This window comes from Choloepus didactylus, chromosome 27, assembly GCF_015220235.1.
Source record: "Choloepus didactylus isolate mChoDid1 chromosome 27, mChoDid1.pri, whole genome shotgun sequence".
Taxonomy (NCBI): Eukaryota; Metazoa; Chordata; class Mammalia; order Pilosa; family Megalonychidae; genus Choloepus; species Choloepus didactylus.
In genome coordinates this window covers 12,699,784-12,707,677 of record NC_051333.1, presented here as the reverse complement: position 1 = coordinate 12,707,677, position 7,894 = coordinate 12,699,784, and positions in this window count along the sequence as shown.

The following is a 7,894-nucleotide window of genomic DNA, read 5'->3' as shown; positions in this document are numbered from 1 at the left end:
GTTCTTGCAAGTCATCTGGCTTTGTTTGGTGCACTAAAGCTTTGGTGTCCTGAATAAAATTCTGTAGTCTGCAAACCTGACTTCAATTCGTCTTTTGATAAGATTGATAGGCCCCAAAGAAGACAGAAGGTGCCCTCTGGGGCTGCGGGCTCTGGCAACTAGCCAGGTGAAGTGCCCTTGACAGATCCTTGGTGTCTGCTGTTCAATTGCAGAGACTTTGCATCCCCTGGTCACTCCTTCCTATTATCTGAACTCCACAATTTGTGTCGGGTTCAGTTGCCTTTTATTTGAGTCTTTGGTTTGGTTTTGGTTTCGGTTCTATCCTCAGACCCTCCAGTTGATTTCACTTAATTTCTGCCTCCAGCTTTCTAATTTTATATCTTTTCTTGGAGATGTATATTTTCAGAATCCATGAGGTCTGATAAGCCGACTCCAACCTGGGTCACATGGCTAGTGGTCTGCCAGTCCTCTCACTGCTGTGTAATGAGCCTGTTTTTCTATCTATTATGCTGCCTGTGTTCAGTTCCAGACACCTGTCTAGAACTTCTGCTTTCCTGGGGAATTCTGCAAAGATCAGAACAGTTACCGGGTGGCTGAACCTAAAGGCCTGGGGCCGCATAGACATTTCATCTGGCCATAGCATAATGGGCTCTTCTTGCTCTAAATCTCCCTCTTCTTTCTGCTAAAACTCCTGCCTTTGATATATACTCTCACTGTGGACCTGTGATTTTCTGTTCATGGGTAGATCTGATAGAGAATGAGAAGTGCTTATAGTTGCCACTTTGAGAAATTTTATAGCAATGAGAGAAAGCCAGTTCTTTTATATAAACTGGAGTTTTATATTTCTGTGTGTTCCAGTTTGCTAATGCTGCCTTTTCACAAAACATCAGTAATGAATTGGCTTTTATAAAGGAGTTTTATTTGGTTACAAAGTTACAGTCTTTAGGCCATAAAGTTTCCAAGATAAGGCATCAACAATCGAGTACTTTCACTGGAGGATGGCCAATGGCATCCGGAAAACCTCTGTTAGCTGGGAAGGCACGTGGCTGGCATCTGCTGCAGAGTTCTGGTTTCAAAATGGCTTTCTCCCAGGGCATTCCTCTCTAGGCTGCAGCTCCTCAGAAATGTCACTCTTAGTTGCTCTTGGGGCATTTGTCCTCTCTTAGCTTCTTCAGAGCAAAAGTCTGCTTTCAAAGGCCATCTCCAAAATGTCTCTGTAAGCTGAAGCTCCTGTCTCAGCTCCTGTGCATTCTTCAAACTGTCCCTCTTGGCTGAAGCAAGCTCACTCCTTCTGAGCTTATATAGTGCTCTAGTAAACTAATCAAAGCCCAAGGTGAATGGGCAGGGCCACGCCTCCATGGAAATTATCTAATCAGGGCTATCACCTACAGTTGGGTGGGTTGCATCTCCATGGAAACAATCAAAGAATTACAATGTAATCAATATTAATATGTCTATCCACACAAGATTGCATCTAAGATAATGGCATTTGGGGGGATATAATACATTCAAATTGGCAATCTGTGTTTCTGTGTTTTATGTCAGACTCGGCTGAAATTTTTTAATTGAAGCTATAAGGTCTCTTTTTGTGTGTCTTTATATTTGATGTATATTTTCTAACTCTGGTATTAAATGTTAATACCAAATTAACATTTAAAAATCCTTAAAAGAACTCTATTCAAATTACTTATAGATAAATAAGCACTTATATAGAAACTAATATTACTAAAGTCCTAGAAAGTAAGGAAACTGAACTTCTGATACTTCCAATGTAAAGAGAGTATTTGTAGAACTAAATCTAAATGTCCTAAAAATTCAAATGCCCATAATCCAGATAAACCTTTGGCAAACAGGACTAGTATAACAGTGTTAGTTAAATAGTAACAGCTATGTCTTCTGAGTTATCAATGTTAAGTATAATAAAAGCATACAATTTTATTCTATTTAGGTATGTTCTTCCTAAATTTATATAGGTTTACCACTAAAATAAGCTAGCATTATATCCACTAGATCTTTAAGGTGATGAAAAATGTAAATTTGTGTTTAACCAAATTCCATTATTATTCTGACAAACTTTATTTCAAGAGTTATTGTTTTGTAGGTTGTCGGCTTGAGAACAATTTCCAAGATCTTTTTGGGAACTTAAGTTTGTAAAGTATGCAGGATGTTTTTTTTGTTCAGAAAAAAGAATGGTTTTGTCCTAAAGTAAATTGACTGGGTGTTGCAGAATGAGAACAGGAAAGTGTAGGACAAAACCTAAATGGATGTCGAAAGCTATACAAGGTTTGTAGAAATGAATTGTATTTGTCATCATCAACACTAAGATTTGATAGGCTTATTTATAAGATTTTTTTAAGAACATTCGTATCAAATCATATATTCATGCTGTGCTGGTTTGCATCTGTTAGGTACCCCAGGGGCAGACCAATTGTGGGTGGGACCTTTTGGTTAGGCTATTTCAGTTGAGATGTGACCTAACCCATTCAAGGTGGGCCTTAATCCTTCACCGGAATCCTTTATGAGAGAATAAAAGGCAGGTAAAGCAGGAGAGCATAGAGAGAGAAACGCCCTGAAGATGCTAAGATGCTCAGGGAGAAAACCACTGGAATCGGAAGCTGAAAGCATCGAAACCCAGAAGCGAAGATGCTGGCCAAGTGCCTTCTTTTCTGACAGAGGAACCCTTTCTTCAGAGAAGGTATCCTCTTCTTGCTGCCTTAATTTGGACATTTTCATGGCCTTAGAATTGTAGCTTGTGACTTAATAAATCCCCATTGTTAAAAGCCAACCCATTTCTGGTATATTGCATTCCAGAAGCTTTAGCAAACCAAAACACATGCAAAACTAGATTTGGTTCTCTATTAAAATGATGAAATTTTCTTGGATTATTGGTCTGCTCATAGTGAGAGGTTATAAAAGGTTGTTTTTAGCCATCTGAGTAATCTGCCTAGAAGGCAAAGATTCTATGTCATATCAGAATAATATCCTCAGTGATAATTATATTGACCTTAGCATCCTTTATTGTTTAAGAGAACAAGTCTTCTCACTTTTAAAAGGACTAAGTTTTTCTTTCCTTTTAACATTCATGTTACCTCATGAATGTTAATTTAAACTCTTTTATTGTCACTTTAAGTACATAACCAACTATTGTTTATCAGTGAACTATGATCTTATTTAGCCAGTGTTCAAACTTCCTGACAAATTTTTGGCATTTTGTCTTCTCAAATCAAATCACAAATAATTTGCTCTTTTACCTTATAAAAAAACAGGTGCTAGAAATAGGTTCATTTGATATGTTATGAGTTGCATGGGAAGTGTTGTCAAATTAAAACGGATTTTCTAACCTTTTGGTTAAATTTGTATGAGTAAATGTTATTCATACAAATACTTAGAGATAATTTAAAATTCTTAGAGATTTGACATCCTGTCCATGATACATCCTGATACTGATCTGCATGATATTAAACAACAGTATAGTGTTATTGGTCAAATTTTAGTTATTCTTAAAAAGTTTTCAATTATAAACAAAACTTCAGTAAAAATGGATAAAAGACTTGAAAAGGTACTTTACATAAATTGTAACCCAAATGGCTAATAACCATATGAATTAGTATTTTACAACATTGGGAAAATGTAAATTAAGGCCACTATTAGCTACAGGTCAACCCATCAGAATGACTAAAAAATTTTAAAATGTCAATTCCATGTGTTGGCAAGGATTTGGAGCAACTACACACTCATGTGCTCTTGATGAGAGTGTAAGTTGGTACAACTACTTTGGAAAACTGTTTGACAGGATCTATTCAATTGATCTTATACCTTCCACCAAGCAAATCCATTCCTACCTTTAACCCAAAAGAATTGTGTATGTATGTTCACCAAATATGTGAACAGGAATGTTTGTGGCATTGACATTTTGATTGCATTAATATTAATGGATATTTTCAGGAAACTTGACATCTTAAAAATATTGAGAGGGGACTTATGCTTCTGGGAAGATAGAGTGGAAGAAATTTCCCTAGTCCTCCCAGCTATATGAGTATTATATATAAAACAATTATAAGAAGACTGAGAAGTAGAAGAAGGTAGACAAACTAGGGACCTTTGCCTCAAGGAAATGAAATGGTGATAAGGTCCCTGGGTTTTATTTCGTCTCATATATCCCAGACTTGGAGCTGAAAAAATGGCAACCCAGGAACAACAATGAGTGCAGTCAAAAACAGCCCCCATCCCAGCTGGATACTATTCATGTCTAATCTGAGGCCCCTGCCAATGTCAAGGGGTCACTGCTTCATAGAGCTTTGGAAAGAACAGACAGGGCTAGTGGGGAGGGAGTATTGGAGGGGAGGTGGGAGGGAAATGGAATTTCTGTATAAATGGAAAAATATTAACCCATTGGTTAGGGTCAGTGTTTTTGTTGTGAATAGAAGTTCTTGATGTGAAACATTAAATTCTGGTTTCTACTGAAAAAAAAAAAACAAGCTCCCCAGACTACCAATTTAGTAGGCCAAGCCCTCAATCTTGGGGATTGCCCTTATGATGCTTGCTGCTGCAAAGGAGAGGCTAAGCCTACTTATAATTGTGCCTAAGAGTCACCCCCAGAGAACTTCTTTGTTGCTCAGATGTGGCCTCTCTCTCTAAGCCACCTTGGCAGGTTGGACTTAGTGCCCTCCCGCCTACATGGGACATGACTCCCCGGGGGTGTAAATCTCCTTGGCAACATGGGACGTGACTCCTGTGGATAAGCCTGAACCTGGCATCATGGGATTAGAAAGCCTTCTGGACCAAAGAGGAGGAGAGATATGAACAAAATAAAGTTTCAGTGACTGGGAGATTTCAAATGGAGTTGAGAGGTCATTCTGGAGGTTATTCTTATGCATTATATAGATATCCCTTTTCAGTGTATTATAATAGCTAGAAGGAAATACCTGAAACTATTGAACTGCAATCCAGTAGCCTTGATTCTCGAAGATGATTGTGTAACTATATAGCTTATACAGTATGAACGTGTGATTTTGAAAATGTTATGACTCACACTCCCTTTATCCAGTGTATGGACAGAGAAGTAGAAAAATGGGGGCAAAAAGTAATGCATATTAGGAGGGGAATGTGGCATATGGGATGTTTTGGGTGTTCTTTTTTGCTTTTATTTTTATTCTCATTTATTTTTGGAAGTAATGAATGCATTCAATGGCTGATTGTGGTGATGAATGCACAACTATATGATAATACTGTGAACAACTGATTGTACACTGTGGATGATTGTATGGTATGTGAATATATCTTAGCTAAAATTCAGGGGAAAAAACAATAAGCTATTAACATCTAATTTACTTAAATTAAAAATTAGCTATTAACATCTAATTTATTTACTTACTAATTGTAATAGATCAAATCACTATAACTTTGGGGTACAGTGCTGGCTGCAACCCACACATTTTAATATGTCGTATGCTCATTGCTATCATTTTTCAAGTTCTCTGTTCAATTTAAAATTTTTTCTTTTTGATCCAAGAGCTTTTTAGGAAAATACTAACATTTATGAATACTGGGTGGAGGACCAGGCAAGAGAGCACATATATATTCTTAAATGAAAGATAGTCCTTTTTATCTAGAAAGAATGCCTTTTGAGTCAGCACATATAGCTTTAAGAGGATGCATGCAGCAGCACTGATGTACAACAAGGAAGGAGATACCTAACTAAATTAGCCAAATAAGCACTGTCAACCTGCGCAATCAATGGAGGGAGAAATGTCACAATCAGATGGCACTCATATGTTATTGCAGCATTGTTTGTAATAGGAAAATAACTGGAAGAAAGCCTGAATGTTCATCAGTAGGGGGACAGTTGAGTACATTGTGATATATTTGTAGCATGAAATATTACATATTTATAAATAAATGTTTTAGAACTAAAAAAAAAAAAACCACAGAGAGACACCACTCTACAACTATTAGAATGTCTAAAATCAATTTTAAAAGCACTGATAATCTTCTTCATGAATGTATTTAAGCCCCATTGGTTTTTTTTCTTTATATTGATAATAAAAACAACTATATTTGTGCTGTAAAGTATAGTATGAGTGATTATCCCATGTGTATGGCTTCCAGTTCTGTACTCATTACATTACATTGGCTCCCCCCCCTCCAAAAAAGCCCCCCAAAAAGCCTGCTCGCTGTAGCCAAAGGACTAGACAAGGGGCAGCCTAGCAAGACAGAAAATTTTTAGATAATTGCTCTACTCCAGTCAAACACCACAGGAAGAACTAGCACTCCCGTCCCCAGAATGCCAGCACAGCCGTGTTGAGCCTAGACTTCCACCCTTGTGAAGAGAATCATTACCACTGAGTGGTAATGAGGCCACCTCTCTCCATAATAGTGGAGGCCTTACTGGAGTGCAGTAATGAGGCAATCCCTGCCCTTCCCATACAAGGAGATCACAGTGGAGGTCTACTGGGGAGCTGGAACTCCTACCCCTGCCAGGCATATAAGGAGCCCCTCCTTGGAGTGTCAATAGAAGCTGAGTGGGGAATCTGAATTTCTTTCACCACCTATAATAATGAGGTAGTGCCCCTTTTCCATCCACAGTGGTGTCAGAGGAAGCCAGGTCAACAGAAGATTTAAATAAGACCCAGACCCTTATAATATTAAAACAAGAAATGTCCAGGTTTCAATAGAAAAATCACTCATCATAAAAAGAACCAGGAAGATCCCAAATTTTAAAAAGTATCAATAGATGCCGACATCAAGATGCTAGAATGTTAGATGATCTGACAAGAATTTTAAAGCAACCATCATAAAATGCTTCAGTGTGCAATTATAAACACACTTGAAACAAATGAAACATATAGAAAGTCTTGGCAAATAATTTTAAGACACAAAGAAAGACCAAATGGAACTTTTAGACCTTAAAAATACAATAACTGAAACAAAACTCAGCAGATGGGCTCAACAGCAGAATGGAGAGGAGACAGGAAAGAATCAGTGCACTGGAAGATAGAACAGTAGAAATGACGCAATCTGAACAGCAGATTGAGTAACAGAGATTAAAAACATGTGAAGCAACAAACTTGAGGATTGGCAGTTTGGTGTGCCGAGCCTTCTATCTCAGGACTTGGCCTTATGAAGCTCATTATTGCAAAGGAGAGGCTAAACTTGCTTTAATTGTGCCTAAGAGTCTCCCCTGAATACCTCTTTGTTGCTCAGGTTTGGCCCTCTCTCTAGCTAACCCAACTGGGTAGATGAACTCACTGCCCTCCCCACTACCTGGGACCTGACTCCCAGGGGTGTGAATCTCCTTGGCAATGCAGGATATGACTCCCGGGATGAATCTGGACCTGGCATCGTAGGAATGAGAACATCTTCTTGACCAAAAGGGGGATGCGAAATGAAACAAAATAAAGTTTCACTGACTGAGAGATTCCAAATGGAGTCGAGAGATCACTCTGGTGTGCATTCTTACACACTATATAGATAACCCTTTTTAGGTTTTAATGTGTTGGAATAGCTAGAAGTAAATACCTGAAGCTATCAAACTCCAACTCAGTAGCCTTGAGTCTTGAAGACAATTGTATAACAATGTCGCTTACAAGGGGTGACAGTGTGATTGTGAAAACCTTGTGGATCGCACTCCCTTTATCCAGTGTATGGATGGATGAGTAGAGAAATGGGGAAAAAAACTAAATGAAAAATAGGGTGGGATGGGGGGGATAATTTGGGTGTTCTTTTTTACTTTTATTTTTTGTTCTCATTTCTGTTCTTTCTGGTGTAAGGAAAATGTTCAAAAATAGATTGGGGTGATGAATGCGCAACTATATGATGGTACTGTGAATAGTTTATTGCACATCACGGATAATTGTATGGTATGTGAATATATCTCAATAAAACTGAATTTAAA